Here is an 18,887-nt window from a genome sequence, read left to right on the forward strand (position 1 = left end):
TGTCTCTTTCCCGACTTAACTTTTCTCCGTATTGAAGGATATATCATTTACTAATTTTCTTTATTGTCTTTCCTCACCAACTAGAATCTGGACTCCATTAGGGTACATATGTTGTGTGTTGATCACCAATACATTAATGTCCAGTGCCTGGAATAGTGCCCAGCACATAGTAAGTGCTCAGCAAATATTTGTTAAATGAATCATGAACATACAGCTTTTAACAGCACAGTATGTACTCATTAAATGTTGTCATTGCTTTGAGGAAATTTTTGCTTAAGAAGAAGCTAGGAAAAAAAGGAAGCTGATCTTTAAGGTTCCACTTTAGGAGCACAATTTTCACATCATTTCTTTCTTTTTTTTTTTTGAGAGTTTTTTTGCTATAGGGCACATGCACTTGCCAGAAAGAGAGACAGAAAGTGAGAAATCACCCCCCAGGGGGGATGGCCACACCGCAATCCCTTCTCCTCCATTCTCCTCTCAGGATCTTGGGCCTGCATGCACACGCGCCTGGCGTGAGTTTAAGCCACTAGGTCCAGGACTCGAACTGCGGTTGACTACATGGGAGTTCAGTGATATAGCCATTATGCTAACTGCTAGTCCCCACATTGGGTTCTTAAGCCTGAGAGAGAGAATCCTCAACAGGATCTCATTAAGCCAAGATCCCTATCCTGAGCCCTACAGTCTCTCAGGATCCTGGGCTTATGGCTGCACACCCCAGGTGTCCTACAGGCTGATGAGAAATCTGAACCGTGGTCACCACACACCTTCCAGCATTGCCAGAAGCCAGCATTACCCCCGCACCATGGTAGTGAGGGCCCTCAGCCCGATTTTTAAAAAGGATTTCACTTTTGTATGGAGGAACATAAAAAGGAGAACTGGTTAAAATTATGAATACATTTCAAAAAGGATGTCCTTTAAAATATAAAGTTGATATAAAGAAAATGAAACTAATGCACCCAAATCTTAACTACATTTCTGTTTGTTTACTTACCAGATTAAAACTCTTTAAGAATCTTCCCTTAAAAATTAAAACTAGAAGGGAACCAGCAGTTAGCGTAATGGCTATGTCGCTGGACTCCCACATAGTCGACCGCGGTTCGCGTCCCGGACCCGGTGGCTTAAAACTCACGCCGGGAACGTGTGCATGTGTGCCCAAGATCCCGAGAGGAGAATGGAGGAGAAGGGATTGCGGCATTACCATCCCTCCTGGGGGGTGATTTCTTGCTTTCTGTCTCTGTGTCTCTGTCTGTCTGTCTGTCTGGCGAGTGCATGCGCCCTATAGCGAAAAAAAAAAATTAAAGCTAGAGAGGAGCCAGCAGATAGCATGGTGGTTGAGGTGCTGGACTCCCATACAGCCAATCGAGGTTTGAGTCTAAGACCCAGAGGCTTGAAAATCACACCAGGTGCATGTGTGTGCATGCCCAGAATCCCAAGAGAAGAATGGAGAAGGAACTATGATATGTCCATCCTTCCTGGGGGGTGATTTCTCACTTTCTTTCTCACTGTCTCTTTTTTTGTCTCTCTCCAGCGAGCACATGCACCCTATGGAAAAAAAAATTAAATTAAAACTAGAGGAGCCAGCTGATGACATATGGCTAAAGGAGCTAGATCCCACATGGCCAATTGCACAGTTTGAGTCCTAGACTCAGCAACTTGAAAAACAGCTGGGCACCTGTGCATACATGCTCAAAATCCTAAGAAAAGAACGGAGAAGAAGGGATTGCTATGTCACCATCCTCCTGGGGGGAGGGAGTGGTGATTTCTCACTTTCTCTCTCTCTGTTTCTCGAGTGAGCACATGGGCCCTATAGCAATTGGAGAAACAAAACTTAAAGTTAGTAATTCATTTTCATCTTAGACAGCATTGAGCACTGTAGCACAAGCAAATAGGCATGACTTTATTTATTCAGAAGCAATAGAAATACCAGCTCAGTATCTGTGAGTGAATCACTAGGATTAGAGGTCAAGTCCTCTGTTTTGGGACTGCCTCATAAACAAGAATTGCTTTCCATCTATTTCCTCAAAGAGAGAAAAAGGACAACTTTTTATTTCTTTAGAGAGATATTTTTGCTATAGGGCATGTGCGCTCACCAGAGAGACAGAGAGACCACAGAAAGTGAGAATTCACCCCCCAGGACAGATGGCCACGCCACATTCCCTTCTCCTCCATTCTCCTCTCAGGATTTTAGGCATGCATGCACATGCACATGCACATGCACCCGGCATTAGTTTTAAGCCACCAGGTCTGGGACTCAAACCACAGTCGAAGAGGAGTGCAGTGGTGTAACCATTACGCCCTCTGCTGATCCTGAAAAAGAAAGAGATAGATATGGACAATAGATAGATAGATAGATAGATAGATAGATAGATAGATAGATAATACAGATAGACAGTTGTAGATGATTAAGTTGACAAAATGTGTGCTGTTTAAGATAGGTCAATTAGTTAGCAATTTTGTCGTGGTACCTGTGTCCTCATATATATAGTAGTATTTGTACTTAGGAGCCCAGTAATCTATGCCTTTCAGAGTAGTCTTCTTGGCTCCTATTCTAATTTTGACTGAAAATTCTGCTACTTACTGAGTAGTAAATGAGTTTAACTCGCCTGTAGATATCATTGCATCCTGAATTAACTCTTTCCTGAAAGATACTTGGCAGTGCTCCAGTGGTGGAGACAACTGGTTGTCACCCCAAAAAAATCCATTCTGCCTTTCTTTCGGTTCGCATCTACACTACACTTCCAGTGCACTTGACAGTAGCTGCCGTCAGGGGCCAAGTATCACCTGATAGTCTATGAGTGAAAGACTGGATGTATATCTCTGGGCCTATACATTAAGACCACACGTATGCCTCTTGTGTTCTCTTTCTCTTCCTGCCACTTGGGTGGCTAGACTTGCTATGCAGATAGCTAAAGGCCCAGAGGCAGGCTTGGAGAGTCAAGAATCGTATTAGAAAATATCCAAGTCCCTGGATGACTGCAAGAAGCAGAGCCTCCTGCCAAATTGGAACACTCATCTAGAACTCTGACTTTATGCCAGTGTGTTATTATTGAGTCTTTGCCTTCTCTCAGTTCATACAGTGCTAACGGACCGAGCTGAGTTGTGAGAGCAGGATGCCTGCTTACTGATAGCAATAACTACAGCAGAGTTCAGCCTCAGGCTTCATATCAGAATGACACAGCAATGTTTAGTGAATCTGGGGGCAACAATATAAAGCCCTTGCCTGCCTCTTACTTTCAAAGGCCTTCGACATCTCTCATTTAAAATATTTATTTAAAAATGTAGGTTTTGGGACCAGCAGTGGCATGGTGGTTAAGGCACTGGACTCCCACATGGTTGACTGAAGTTTGGGTCCCAAAAATTGTGACTTGAAACTCATGCCAGGTGCATGTGTGCATATGCCCAAAATCCCAAGAAAAGAATGAAGGAGAAGGGATTGTGGCATGGCCATCTCCCCTGGGAACTGATTTCTTGTTTTTTATCCTTCTCTCTTTCTGTCTTTCCAGTGGGTACACACACCCTAGAGCAAAAATCTCTCTCAAGGAAAAAAAATGTAGGTTTTAGCAATGTCCAGGTAGGGTGAGGCCAACCAATCCAGAGATGATCACTATTGACAGGATAGTTGTTACTCACAGTTCCCTAGACAGGTGGCAGACCACATGTGTAGGGCCATATAGAGAACCCCTGGGTTGGTCAGGACATGGAGGGTGGACAGGTGGGACATGGCCAAGAGCATTTATGGTTCCTACAGAAAGAAATGAGTGAAGCAGGTTAAGTAGCTTTAGCCAGTTGGAATATTTTTCTCTGTCAATGTCACATTCCCAAGAAAAATGATCAGTATGTAGTATTTTAGATGATCACCCCTTTTCAGGACAAGGGACAAGAGAAGATAATGTTGGCCAAACCGAAAGTTCTATGTTCACCTCAGTTTATGTCAGGTACACATCATTTTTAATGGTTCCTTAATCTTATTAAATTCTATCATAGGGACCAGCAGTTAGCATAATGACTATGTCGCTGGACTCCCACGTAGTTGACCGTGGTTCGAGTCCCGGACCCTGTGGCTTAAACTCACACTGGGCGCGAGTGCGTGCGTACCCAAGATCCCGAGAGGAGAATGGAGGAGAAGGGATTGCGGCATGGCCATCCCCCCTGGGGGGGGTGATTTCTCGCTTTCTGTCTCTCTGTCTCTGTCTGTCTAGCGAGCACACGCGCCCTATAGCAAAAACCTCTCCAAAAAAAGAAAAAAAGAGAAAAAAAATTCTATCATATCCACTCTAGTAAGGTAGATGCCAACAAAAATGCTCAGTCTTGATCCCCTTTGAACATCAAAACAATACATCATGTAGAATCATCATTACTGAGAAGTAATAAGTTGAACCTAAGAGCTAGGTTTAAATGTTCCATACTTATCATTTTAAAAGACAGTAAATTATATTGGGCCATCCCATGGCCTAGTGGTGAAAATCCCAAAATGATGGAGAAGTGGAAAAGAGATTGCAGTGTAATCATGTCCCATGGGGGTGCTTTCTTCATCTCCCTCTTTCTGTCTCTCTGTCTCTCTGATAAGCACATTGCCTTCTGGCAAATTTTTAAAAGGTAAACAAAATTCTATTTATGCCAATTAGTATAGTCGTTAGCTTGATAAACTATTTCAATATGCATTACAATTCTAATTATAAACTTCTTGAAGACAGCAGCCATGTGTTTATTTTTCTGTCAATGTACCTGAGAAGTTGTTCCAAAGTCCTCGACTCCTAATTCAGATTGTCTTTTGTTTATGGTGGTGGTGGTGGTGGTGGTGGTGGTGTTTTTCTGAAGAATATTAAGAGGAAATTCTCTTTCTTAAAGGTTGGTGTATTGAGCAGATAGTTAATACTAATGGGATTTCAACTTTTTTGTGAAAGAAAGAAGATAGGGCGAGGTCTTAATGGCAAGATTGGCAGACACAGTGGGAGACAATAGCTTAAAATAATGAGCCCTCAAACGTAACCTAATAAAATCCACACTTATTTATAAGAAACCTCACAAAGAACTAATACTAAAGAAATGAGGTTACAGAAAATATAGTAATATCCATGCCAAACACACTTAAGCACATGTAAATCTTTACTAGAGAAGAAATTCTTAGAGCCAGCAGGTGGCATGGTGGTTAAAATGTTGGACTCCCACATGGTCAACCATAGTGTGAGTCCCGGACCCAGTGGCTTGAAAATCACACCAGGCACGTATGTATGTGTGCCCAAAATCCCAGGAAAAGAATGGAAGAGAAGGGATTATGGCATGGTGATCCCCCGGGGGGGGTGATTTTTTCTCACTTTCCTTTTCACTGTTTCTCTCTGTTTCTTTCTGCTAAGAGCTAGGTTTAAATGTTCCATACTTATCATTTTAAAAGACAGTAAATTATATTGGGCCATCCCATGGCCTAGTGGTGAAAATCCCAAAATGATGGAGAAGTGGAAAAGAGATTGCACATACACTATGGTCAAAACCTTAAAACAAAAGAATAAAATAAAGAAGAAACTACCCAAAGACTCCTTGAAGATTTCTATTTCACAGTCATCATTTTTTCATGCAATCCCTCCCATAATATTAGTCCAACACAATTCTAGCTCCCAAGATGGCAGGATGTTCAAATACCTCACAATGGTTCATCATGTCCTGACTGACACCTTCATTGTCCACGCTCTTCACACGAGGGACATACAAGTCAGCCTCATAGCACAACAGGTAAGCGTGGTGCACAGGGAACAGATTTACATGACTGACTTTAGTGTGAATCTCAGTCCCACAGATCGAGAAACATGCCCGGTGCATGTGGATGTGTGCCCAGGACCCTGGCAGGAGAGCAAAATGGAGGAAAAAGGACTCTTATCTCTCCCTCTCTTTCTCTCCTGTGAGCACGCATGCACTCTGGCAACTGGAAAGAAAAGGAGGGGAGGAGGGTCATGTGAGATCCTGATCTCAAACCAGATCAGTAACTCTTCTGGGATACTGCTTGGCGCCTGTTCCTTTATCTTTCCTGAGGAAAGTCCTCTCTTATGGAGTTCCAATGTCTTTCCTAGAGTATTCAGAATCTCTCTTACTTTCTCCTCAATGATTTCTTTTGCCCCCGTCTCAAAGGTGAATTCTACATCAGACTTGTCTTCCCGTGGTCCGAGATAGGTCTCATACGGGACACCCTTGCTCTACCCCACAGGACCCTGGCCGTTCTCGGCACACCTCACACTGACCACCTTTGACATCCAGTAACCAAGGGCTGGATCTTTGTGTCTCAGCCATCTTCCCCACACAGCTTATTCCCTGGATTCTCAATTCTAAGTGTCCTTGCACTCAGGGAGGGTAACAGGACGTGGGGTTTCTTTCCAGTGTCTTAGGAGACACTCACAGTCAAGTGTATCCCTAGTCTGTTGTGACTGGTTTGATAAAATAGTGTAAGCAGAGGAACGAGTAGGCTCTCCCAGAAATCAGGTGGTTCTGCAGCTGCCAGCCTCCGTATCTGTATGTCTATAGGCAAAGATCTGGAAACCAGCCCTCAGCACGGGCCCTTGGTAGTTCCACAACTGTTTTATTTTTTTCTCTAGTTTTTTTTTTTTTTTTTTTTTAGGGGGCAGAGGTGCTTTTTAGTTTTTTGCTATAGAGTGCATGTGCTCACCAGAGAGAGATGGAGAGAGAGTGCAAAGGAGAGAGAGTGGGGAGGGATGGCCACACCAAGATTCCTTCTCCTCCATTCTCTTCTCAGGATCATGGGTACGTACTTACATGCACCTGATGTTTTTCAAGTGGCTGGGTCCGGGGCTTGAACCTCGCAGTCAACCATGTGGGATCCAACTACCTTAACCTCCATGCCGCCTGCTGGCCCACCACAACTGATCTTGTAATCATCTTTTTTGCCGTCTTCCTTCTCCTTAGTACTAGGAAAAGAGTGGACGTTTGTGGAGCAGAGGCCATAAACTAATGAAGTTTTATGAGGCTAAAGACACCGATTTTAAGGCCTATCTATGGGCTTCCCAGACCGTGGTTTCAAAAGTCCAACCTTTGCAACTCAGAAGTTCTACCCTAGCACAGGGAATTCCACATTTCTTTCTTTTCCTTTTTAATGTCTATTTTTTTTTTGGAGAGGGTTTTCGCTATAGGGTGCATGCGCTTGCCCGACAGACAGAGAGAGACATAGAGACAGAAATCGAGAAATCACCCCCCAGGGGGGATGGTCACGCCGCAATCCCTTCTCCTCCATTCTCCTCTCGGGATCTTGGGCACGCACGCACACGCGCCCGGCGTGAGTTTTAAGCCACCGGGTCCGGGACGCAAACCGCGGTCGACTACGTGGGAGTCCAGTGACATAGCCATTACGCTAACTGCTGGTTCCCTTTAATTTCTATTTAATCACTGCACATCTTTACTTCATACAACATGTTTTTTTTTCCTGTCATTCATTAACACAGTTTGCCAAGGGGCAAACCCTATTCCGTTTGCTCCTGGTTTTGTTTTGTTTGCTATGTTTTTGTTTGGTTTTGCCATTAGTTTACATTTTGCAGAGCAAACAAAGGAAGGTGTGCATACTTTAGGATGTTCTAGAGTGAGCAAAACTAATCTACAGGGACAGAAATCAGACCAGTTACTCGCTGGGGTGGGTTAACACTGGGCACAAAGAAACGTTTGAGGTTGTTCTGGGCCTGGCCCTGTAGTCTGGTAGTAAAGGGAAGCCAGGTCCCACATGACCAACTATACAGTTCCAATCCTTGCCCTAGAGGTTTGGAAAACAAAGTGGGTGCATGTGCATGGGTACCTAAAATCTCGACAGGATGAAGAAATGGAGGAGAATGGACTGTGGCATGGCCACACCCCACTGGGGGTTCCTATCCATCATCATCCTTGTTTGCAATTTAGAATTACATTTTAAAGCACTTCTCCCAACACCTGTCATCTTCCCTTTGGGAATCTGCCCAGAGAATCCTTCCGCTTATGGAAAATGTTTCGGCCTGTCTCACTGACGTCTAAGACATGGTGCTGTCCCACTCTCCCTGACTCTCATGAACTCTAGAATAACCTGATCCCTTCTTCCCACGGGTTCAGTTCCTGCCTGTGGTCAGTCTTCGGTACGGACTTCTACTTTCCGAGAAAACTCTCATTTGATAGAAATTGCTGGCACCCAGAGTGTGGCATTTTTAGACTTAAAAAAAGGAAGCTGAGAGGTGCATAATGCCACTCTCACTTGTAAATGAGTCGTCTAAGTCTTCAGAGCTGAGACTTTCCAAGGTCATACCGTTATTACATAGTGTCTCTATCAGCCAGCTCACATTACCAGGTAGGGTGTTTATTACACGAGAGCAACCAGCTGAAGGAGAATGAGGACTGGAATCCACTCCCTGCTCCTCCTACCTTGCCAAACAGCTGAGGGCTATATCCCACCCTTCCACCCAGAAAGGGCCGCTCTTTAATTTTCAGATAGGTATCATTTTTCCAATGAGGTCTGAATATTACTTCTAAGTCATTTAAAGTTTAAATGTTTATTTTCAAAAACTTAATTAGAGAGGCCAGCAGGTGTCATGAGGACTAAGGTGCTGAATTCCCACATTACTGACTATAATTCCAGTCCCTGACCCAGTGACTTGAAGATCATTCCAAGTGTGTGTGCATGCATGCCCACAATCCTGAGAGGAGAATGGAAGAGAAGGGATTGCAGGTAGCCATCCCCCCAGGGGGCGATTTCTCACTTTCTCTCTCACTGTCTCTTTCTGTCTTTCTCCAGCAAGCACACATGCCCATGGGGAAAAAGAAAAAAAAAGAATTAATTAGAACAAATTTGCCAGGGCCAGCATATGGCATGGTGGTTAAGGCACTGGACGCCCACATAATCAACTGCAATTCAAGTTCCAGACCTGGTGGCTTACTTTCTGACTTTCTCTCTCTCTCTTTCTCTCTCTCTAGTGAGCACATGTGTCCTTTAACAAATTAAAATAATATAATTAATAAAATTTAATAAATAATTCTTTTTTTATGAGAGATTTTTGCTATAGTGTGTGTGTGCACTTGCCAGAGAGACAGAAAGTGAGAAATTACCTCCCAGGGAGGATGGTCAAGCTGCAATCCCTTCTCCATTCTCTTCTCAGGATCTTGGGTACACACATACACGTACCCAGTGTGAGTTTCAAGCACCGAGTCTGGGACTCAAAGTGCAGTGAACTGCATGGGAGTCCAGTGATGTAACCATTACACCATCTGCTGGTCCCAGTAAATCATTTTTTCAAAAAATTGTTTTGGCCTTTTATTTTTTGCTAGAGAATGCATGCATTTACCAGACAGAGACAGAGAGAGAAAGAGAGAGAGAAGAAAGTGCCCTCTCCATGGAACCCAATCCCTTCTCCTCCATCTCTCCCTCCTTTCAGCATTTTGAGTCACTCATGCACAGACGTCCTGCATGTTTCTCAAGCCTTCAGGTCTAGGACTCAACTTGCAAGGTAAGCCATGTGGGTAAGCCAGCTCCTTAATGGTGATGCCAGAGGCTGACCCAAATACAGCAAAGTTTAAAACCATTTGAAGGACCTTAAATATTGTTTGATCTCATTAACACATATTATGAAACAAATTTCTTGAAACCTAAAACATGTTTTATAAGTTTAATGTATTTTACTTCTTAAATATATAATCATTTGATTTAATGTCATATATAATAAATCAAACTTAGGGTGATCTTTCATTCTTAAGAGATCTTAGTAACAGTATGACTTAAAATCAAAACTGTAAGTTGATTCCTCTTTTTGACATTTAAAAATGGAATCCCAAAACTAATCTCTTGTTCCAACAGGCCAGTCTCTCTTTTTGGGGGGGAGAGATTTTTGCCATAGGGCATATACTCTTGCCAAAGAGAGAAAGAGACAGAAAGCAAGAAATCACCCTTCCCCCCACCCATAGGAGGGATGGCCACACTGCAATCCCTTCTCCTCCATTCTTCTCTTGGTGAGATATGAGTTAGACCCCTCTTAGATGGGGTCAGGTCCCTGACAGGAAGTCACTGTGTTTTTCTTTTTAATTAAGTCTGTGGGTTTTTCTCTATGGTCTGGTTATTGTACAATTTACACCCCTTTTACATGTCTCTAAATAATTTATGACTCCTTGCTAATACTGCAAGAGATAGGGATATTGAGCACAGAGACAGGATAAGGCCAAGATGGAGTCACAGCAGCTGTTTTCACAGCCAAAAATTGGCCAGATTGAGACTCGAAGCAACTGTAGCTACGGATAACAGTTTCTATTCCGTAACCGTATTCTAACCAGAAGTACAGGACACTATGGCCTGCCGATCCCACAAAGAATAGGGTAATAATTCACTCAGACTACCACGTAACTATTTTTAAAAGCCGACTTCCTCATAAGAGAGGCAGCCATTGCTGCTACTGCTAGATAGAAACCCCTAGCCTCCAGCCCTTCTTCGGCAACCCACTCAGTCCCCCATCCACTACACTGGAAGCTTTTTCTCCTCTCCTAATAAATTTCGTTTTTCTCTCCTCTCTGTGTCCACATCTCTAATTCTTCATGAACATAAGACAAGAACTGACATGGTTTTTGGGTCTGACCCCCCGGCACTCCCTCCTCATCGAGAGTTGGGGCACACTGACACACACACCTGATGTGAGTTTCAAACCACCAGGTCCAGGTCTCAAACCAGGTCTCAACCATATGAGAGTACAGTGGCTTAACAACTATTCCACCTGCTGATCCCCAAGCCACATTCTTTTATTATTATTATTATTATTTTGGAGAGGTTTTTTGCTATAGGGCATGTGTGCTTGCCAGACAGACAGAGAGAGACAGAGAGATAGAAAGTGAGAAATCACCCCCCAGGGGAGTGGCCACACTGCAATCCCTTCTCCTCCATTCTCCTCTCAGGATCTTGGGCATGCACGCACACACGCCCAGCGTGAGTTTAAGCCACTGGGTCCGGGACTCGAACTGCGGTTGACTATGTGGGAGTCCAGCAACATAGCCATTACGCTAACTGCTGGTCCCATTATTATTTAATTTTTAATTTTTTTTTGAGAGGTTTTTGCTATAGGGCATGTGTGCTTGCCAGAAAGACACAGAGAGACAGAAAGCAAGACATCATCCCCCTTTGAGGATGGCCTCACCACAATCCCTTCTCCTCCATCCTCCTCTCAGGATCTTGGGCATGCACGCACATATGCCCGGCGTGAGTTTAAGCCACCAGGTCCAGGACTCAAACCACGGTCAGCTACATGGGAGTCCAGTGACATAGCCGTTATGCAAACTGCTGGTCCCATGGCCACATTCTTTTAAACATCGTAACTACAGACCCAGCTGTGGTCTTACATAGGTAGCATCTGCTTGGAGGCTGGAAGCCATGTGAGTAGAGGTTAACAAGGAGAAGTCAGCAGTCAGGGCCACATGGTGGCCCAGCAGTAATACACCAGACTCTTCATGGGAAAGATCTCAGGTTCGTGTCCTGGGACTCCCCTGAACATGCCAGGTCCATGCATGCCCAAAATAGACCTGTATTTCCCTCTCTTACAAAATCTTAGCCAGGGCCGAACCATTCAACATTCAAAGTCTGCCTTTGACCAGTGTTAAGCGGCAAACTGGGCCAGCTCCATAGTCCAGTGATTAAGAGAGCCAGATCCCACATGGCCAGCTACAGTTCAAATCCTGACCCCAAGGCTTGAAAAACAAAATATGCTGAGTGCACACAAGTGCATGCCCTAAATCCCAACAGGATGGAGAAATGGAAGAGGAAGGATTGCAGCTTGACCATGCCCTAATGAGGATGCTTTCTCCCTCTCTGTCTTTCTCTGGCAAGTATATGGCATCTCTGGCAAGTTTTTTTTTTTTTTTTAAAGGTAAACAGCGGTGCGATGAAATGTTTTAAAGTTTATTTGAGCAAACAGCAGTTCACGATTTGGAAGCTGCAAACTGAAGGGGGTCTGAGGCTTCACCAAGGGAACACAAGGAGGATTTTTATAGGGTGACCACGAAAGGAGAACAAAAATAGTTGACAGGTTCCTTTTATACCCCTGCCTTAGTTGCATCCTGCCAGAAAGCCCCCAGTTGCATAACCGGAAGGTAATGGACAGCTTCCGATTGGTTGAGCTTGTTTGTTTCATTTCACTTTAATGTGGGCACTTACAAGAAATAGCCCATTGTGAATTCTGCTTGTATTTGCAAATCAAGTGAAGTAAAGATTGTCTTGTGGCCTGACTATTCAGCCATTCTTCAGGCCTGCTATCCATTTTAATTTACTTTAATAACCAATAATAAAATTGAAGCATCCCAAAATGGCTTTTGGTAAGATTGTAAAATGTTCCCCCAAAGCCTCAGATTGGTCATCATTGGGAAAATTGGAGCATTGATTGGCCACCTGATACTTAGATTATGATTTGGGTTATTTGTTTTTGGTTTTGGTGTTTTTTAGTTTCTTTTTTTCTTTCATGAGTGAGAAGTACACAGAAAAAGGCACTTGGACCAGCAGTTAGTGTAATGGCTATGTTGCTGAACTCCGATTTAGTCGACCGCAGCTCGAGTCCCGGACCCAGTGGCTTAAACTCACACCAGGCGCGTGTGCATGCATGCCCAAGATCCCAAGAGAATGGAGGAGAAGGGATTGCAGCATGGCCATCCCCCCTGGGGGGTGACTTCTTGCTTTCTGTCTCTCTGTCTCTGTCTGTCTGTCTGGCGAGTGCATGCACCCTGTAGCAAAAACGTCTAAAAAAAAAAAAGAAAAGAAAAAGAAAAGGTACTAACAGGGTCTTCATACACTCTCCACTCTCATCTCCAGTCAGCCAGGGTCATGGCTGTGCGTACGTCCACTCTGGGAGGTCTCCAGACTTGAACCCAGGTCCTTCCCATAGGGCAGCCTCACAGAGTGTCACATTTTACTGCATGTACCATCCAGCCCCCTAGTTTTAATCTTTAATTATATAGTTGGGTGCCAGCAGGTGGTGTGGCGGTCAGGGCACTGGACCATACATGGCTAACTCTTGTCATTAAAGTCACAGACCCAGCAGCTTGAAAGACACGCTGGGCACATGTGTGTGTGTGTGTATGAAATACTGACAGGAGAGTGGAGGAGAAGAGATTGCAGCGTGGCCACCCCCTCTTGATGGGGGAAGGGAGATTTCTCTCTTTTTCTCCAGAGAGCATAAATGCCCTATGACAAAAAAAAAAAAAAAAAAAAAAATATTAATTTTCTGCTGATGTTTGAAGGCGTGTTTGTGTAAAGTCCTACTGTGATGTAAAGGCACAATAAAAAAGAATTTCATGAGTGAGAAGTACACAGAAAAAGGCACTTGGACCAGCAGTTAGTGTAATGGCTATGTTGCTGAACTCCGATTTAGTCGACCGCAGCTCGAGTCCCGGACCCAGTGGCTTAAACTCACACCAGGCGCGTGTGCATGCATGCCCAAGATCCCAAGAGAATGGAGGAGAAGGGATTGCAGCATGGCCATCCCCCCTGGGGGGTGACTTCTTGCTTTCTGTCTCTCTGTCTCTGTCTGTCTGTCTGGCGAGTGCATGCACCCTGTAGCAAAAACGTCTAAAAAAAAAAAGAAAAGAAAAAGAAAAGGTACTAACAGGGTCTTCATACACTCTCCACTCTCATCTCCAGTCAGCCAGGGTCATGGCTGTGCGTACGTCCACTCTGGGAGGTCTCCAGACTTGAACCCAGGTCCTTCCCATAGGGCAGCCTCACAGAGTGTCACATTTTACTGCATGTACCATCCAGCCCCCTAGTTTTAATCTTTAATTATATAGTTGGGTGCCAGCAGGTGGTGTGGCGGTCAGGGCACTGGACCATACATGGCTAACTCTTGTCATTAAAGTCACAGACCCAGCAGCTTGAAAGACACGCTGGGCACATGTGTGTGTGTGTGTATGAAATACTGACAGGAGAGTGGAGGAGAAGAGATTGCAGCGTGGCCACCCCCTCTTGATGGGGGAAGGGAGATTTCTCTCTTTTTCTCCAGAGAGCATAAATGCCCTATGACAAAAAAAAAAAAAAAAAAAAAATTATATAGTGAAAGAAGAAGGGAGACATCATGTCTTCAGTGCTGCAGACTCTACTGGTCTTAGTGGGGCTGTGGTTAGACGTACCCCGATACCAGCCCCACAAATCATCCCCTCGCTGCCCAGAGCTCAGGTTCGCCTTGGTGCAATCACCCTCCTTTGGGCTCTGGAACTATTAAGAAAGCCACAACCTTGGGAGCGTGTCTACGGTTCTCCCAGTCACAATCCCATGTTGGAAACAGACTTGTGGTCTACTGCCTTCGATGTCACTCCTTCTCACTGTGAGGACCAACAGTTCACTGTCACCTGAGTTCTTGACTGGGAAGAGTGAGTATGGGGAGTAGATGAGAACGCAGCTCTAGGGTAGGATTCTAATCAGGAACTTGGATGGGGGGAAATACATCTTTATTTTCACCAACCTCAAAATAAAATTTACTGTTTTTTTCAATCATGAAGACAGGCAAGAAATCTCGTAGTTTTAACCATGACTTTTTCACCCATACAAACAAAATATTTTAATATTCGGTTAGCTGATTAGAAATATCTTGAAATAGGGGCCAGCTGGTAGCATGGTGGTTGAGGTGCTAGATTCCCACACGGCTCACTGTGGTTCAAGACGACCTTGGTGGCTTGCTTTCTCGCTTTCCCTTTTGCTCTCTCTGTGTCTCTCTGGTCAAATTAAAAAATAATAATAATGATAACAAGTGTAATTAAATAAATAAATAGTTCCTTTTTTTAAAGAATTACCTTGAAATATTTCACTCGTTACTACTTCATAGTTACTGAGGTGTTTAGACCTCTGATCCTCTCATATGTAGATGCTATTGAGCAGCTGGCAGCCTTTCTGTCCTGTGTTCTGTGGGGACGTTGGAAAAGTTGTGACATATTTTTATTTCTGTCCTGTGTTCTATGGGGTCATTGGAAAAGTTGTGGCATACTTTTGTTCTTCCACACAAAGAAGAGTCATGACTTTTCCAACGACAACCCAATACATTGCTCAGCCAGAGATAAACATTCCTTTTCTGCTATCCCATAGCTACAAAGTTTTCTGTCTATTTCCTTGAAAAAAGAAAACTGAGTACATCTGGAAAGACTGAACACTTTCAGAAGTTATTTCTGTCGTACTGACATCTAGGTTGAACAATAAATGCATAATAATTTTCTCTTTGGGCCGGCTTGTGGACTAATGGTTCAGGCTGCTGGATCCCACATATCAACATGTGGTTTGAGAATTATGTTGTGCATCGGTGCATGGGTGTCCAAAATCCAGAGGAGGGTGAAATGAGAAGGGATTGTGATGTGACCATGCCCTATTGGGAGTTGCTTTCTGGTCTTGTCTAAGCTCTCTCTCCCTCTTTCTGGCAAATTAAAAACATATATATAATGTAAGTTGTATATGAAGATGTTGCTCCATTGATTTTTCTGAAAAAATATTTATTTCAATTGAAGCATAACATTTAGTCTTGGATAGTTCTGGTGTTCCTTGAAAAAAGCCTATTTGCCTTAGAAGATGACATATAGGGACCAGCATAAGGCATAAAGATTACATCACTGGACTCCCACATGGCCGACCACAGTTCAAGTCCTAGACCTAGCAGCTTAACACTCAGCCAGGAGCATGTGTGTGCATGCCCAAATCTCAAGAGGAGATTTGGCAAAGTCAGGTCCTCTGTCCAACATGGCTGCACCCAGAAGGATTATGAATCTACTTCCCAGCTCACTGTTATGGTGGCTGCAGGCCTCAGTTATTTGCCATGTAACATCTCCACAGAGCTGACCTAGAATATGGACACAGGTGGAAACTATGGTTCAACCTCGCTAGGAAAAGCCGCTTTTTCAGCTGGTCTCCCTGGCCTCTATCCCCAGCATATGCCTGGATGCTACCAAGGAGGAGACAGTATCTGTCACTGCAGAGAAATAAGGCCCAGCTGGGACTGGACTCCAGACACATCAGCATGTTAGCTGCGATTTCCCAGCAACCTCAAGGGAAGATGGAAAACACTTTGTCTCTCCACACCCCACCATTCCCCTGCAGCTCTGCTCTCAACTCTTAGGTAGTAGTTTTTCAAATGATACCAGAGAAGTTGACTCGAAGAGACGCAGGATATTGGGGTATGCAGGCCCAATACCAGGGCCGAATTTAGGACCACAAGATACAAGATGACCAGGTTCTTGTCTCACACTCAAGAAGAACTAGAGACATGGACAAAAAGAGGTTAGCAAAGCGGAGTTTATTGAAAGAGAGGAAAGCTCCCCTAGCAGGGAGGGGTCCCAGAAAAGCGTTGCTGAAGAGGAGCTGAGGCGAGGGGTTTTTATACCAACAAGGAGGGATTTGTGAATAACCCTCTCCTGTGTGTTATGTGTCAGGTAATTCATGTCATTCTTATACACGGGAGTGGGCTCACAAATCACAAAACTTCAGACATTCAAAGCTTTGTTAATTAACATTCTTTGTGGTCTGTGGCTCATGAAGTCTCTAGTTTTATCTCAGCTGCTACAAGTCTAAGATGAAGATTTTATTCTTTGATGTGTATTCCCTTGTGCTTTTTTTTTTTTTTTTAAATATTTTTAAACACACTTGTGCTTCTAAAATGTTATCTCAGATCCCCTTATCTTGCAGGTGCAAACCTGCTAAAGTTTTTTGTTCAGTGCCTCTAGACCAAGAGAAACTACATTCTTTGTTTAGAATGTAGCAATGATTTGGAAAATATCTGTTTATATCTGTTTCAATTGTAATTATCTTTATTTTTAAGGCACTTTTTTTTTTTTTTTTTTGCCATAGGGTGAGTGTACTCTCCAGAAAGAGACAAGAGAGAATCAGTGACAGGGAAAGTAAGAAATCACCTCCTGGGGAAATGGCCAAACTGAAATCCCTTCTCCTCCATTCTCAAGCAGGCTCTAAACATCTCAGACTCTAAGCAATTCTCTGTGTAGCAAGCAGCGATAGCTAATAATCGATTTCTAGTGAGGGCAGTGGATGATTTCTATTACAAGTTTGACCAGAGTGATTCCATCTTGTGGGCCTATAGCCCATCCGTGTGTGTGTGTGTATACGCCTTTCTCCTAATTCAGAAGTATCTTGATTGACACTGGGATTAAAATAGCTACTTGGACGAAGAGTACATGAGACTTATTTGTATACATCCTACAACTGCATGTGAATCTATTAAGTCGTTCAGAAAGTCATGACGTTTTTCTATCCAAAAGTGTGCCATGTCTTTTCAGACAACCCAATACAATGCCCTCAAAATTACAAGTTTAATTAAAAAAAAAAAAAAAAAAAAACAACAGTAACAAAAAATACTTCCTTAGAATTTACTATCACGGGGCCAGACGGTGGTATGGTGGTTAGGGCGCTGGACTCCCACATGACTGACTATGGTTCTGGTTCCAAACCTGCCAGCTTGCTTTCTCACTTTCCTTTTCTCTCTCGCTGTCATCCTTGGGTCAAATTAAAAAATAATAATAAATAAATAAAATAAATAAATAAATGAAGGAAAAAATATACTATGACAGAAAGAAAAAAATCAAAAACTTAAAAAAAAAAAAAGGGGGGGGACAGAAAGAAAGCCCCATTCTGAAAAATCAGTTTTCTGTTTTTTTCTTAAACAGATTTCTTCAATCGTACTCTATCTGTGAGGTGACACTCTGCCTGGAGAAAGGTTGAGGATCAGAAAATGACACATGTTTCTTTCTCCTTTCCCCAGTTGAGAAGATCCCCAAAGAGGCTGTGAGCCGTGCCTCTGGTAGTATACGTGCGAGTGGTGGCCTCCAGAGAGAGCGAGAGAGGGGCCGGGAGAAAGGAGATATGCTCATCATGGTGAAGCCTTTCAGACTAAGGAATTTCTGAAACTTTAGCTACTCTCCCTTAGTCCAGCTAAGGGTTTGTCTCTTTTTCTTTTTCTTTTTCTTTTTTCTTTCTTCCTCTTTCTTTCTTTCTGTCTTCCTTTCTTTCTTCATCCTTCCTTTCTTTGTTTTTCTTTCTTTCTTTCTTTCTTTATTTTCTTTTCATTTTTCTTTTTTCTTTTTCTCTTTTTCTTTCTTCCTTTTTCCTTCTCTTTCTTTTTTCTTTCTTCTTTCATGAGAGAGAGAAGCACCCTCAACAAAGTATCACGCCACCTCTCTAACCCTTTAGTGTCCCAGGATCATGGGCACCCAGTCATTCATACGCTTCTAGCATGGCAGAGGATTGTGCTGCCGCTCGGCCACTGCTGCTGGGACGATTCTGTCCATCTTTTCTTTTTAAAAAAAGATAATAATTGTTTCCTCTTTATTTTCTGTAGTTTATCTATTTTCTACTTCTATTATTTTTGTCCTGATCTTTTTATAGTCTAAATCAAATCTTTTTCCTAATAGATTTCTGTCCTAACCTTGCATCTGCTAACTTCGGATTTTGTCTGTTCTTTTTCTAGTTCCTTGAAATCAAAGTCAGGTTATTGACTTGAGATTTAAAAAACAAAAAACAAACAAACAAAAAAAAAACACAAGGTCTCACTGTGTCACAGTCTCACCTCAGCTTCTCAGTGGGGACAACAGGTGTGTGCCACCAAGTTCAGCTCTTTTTTTAGATGGGGTGTCACTGTGCTCTCTGTGCCAGTCTTGAGCTTGTGGTCCTCCCTCAAACACCCTGAGCTGCTGGGATTACAAATGTACCTCACCACGCTCAGCCTCTCGGTCAGACCTAGACTGGAACCCAGGCCTCCCCTGTGTCCCTAGCCTGCAGGGCATAGCATCTCAGTGGCAGGAGACACCAAAGCTTGGCTTTATTTACTTATTTTTAAGACCTTTCCTATTCTTAACATAGGCACTTACCACTACACACTTCCCTCTGAGCACTGTTTTGCTGGATCCTGTAAGTTTTGGTATGCTGAGTT

This window comes from Tupaia chinensis, unplaced genomic scaffold (assembly GCF_000334495.1).
Source record: "Tupaia chinensis unplaced genomic scaffold, TupChi_1.0 Scaffold000318_1, whole genome shotgun sequence".
NCBI classification, from domain to species: Eukaryota; Metazoa; Chordata; class Mammalia; order Scandentia; family Tupaiidae; genus Tupaia; species Tupaia belangeri.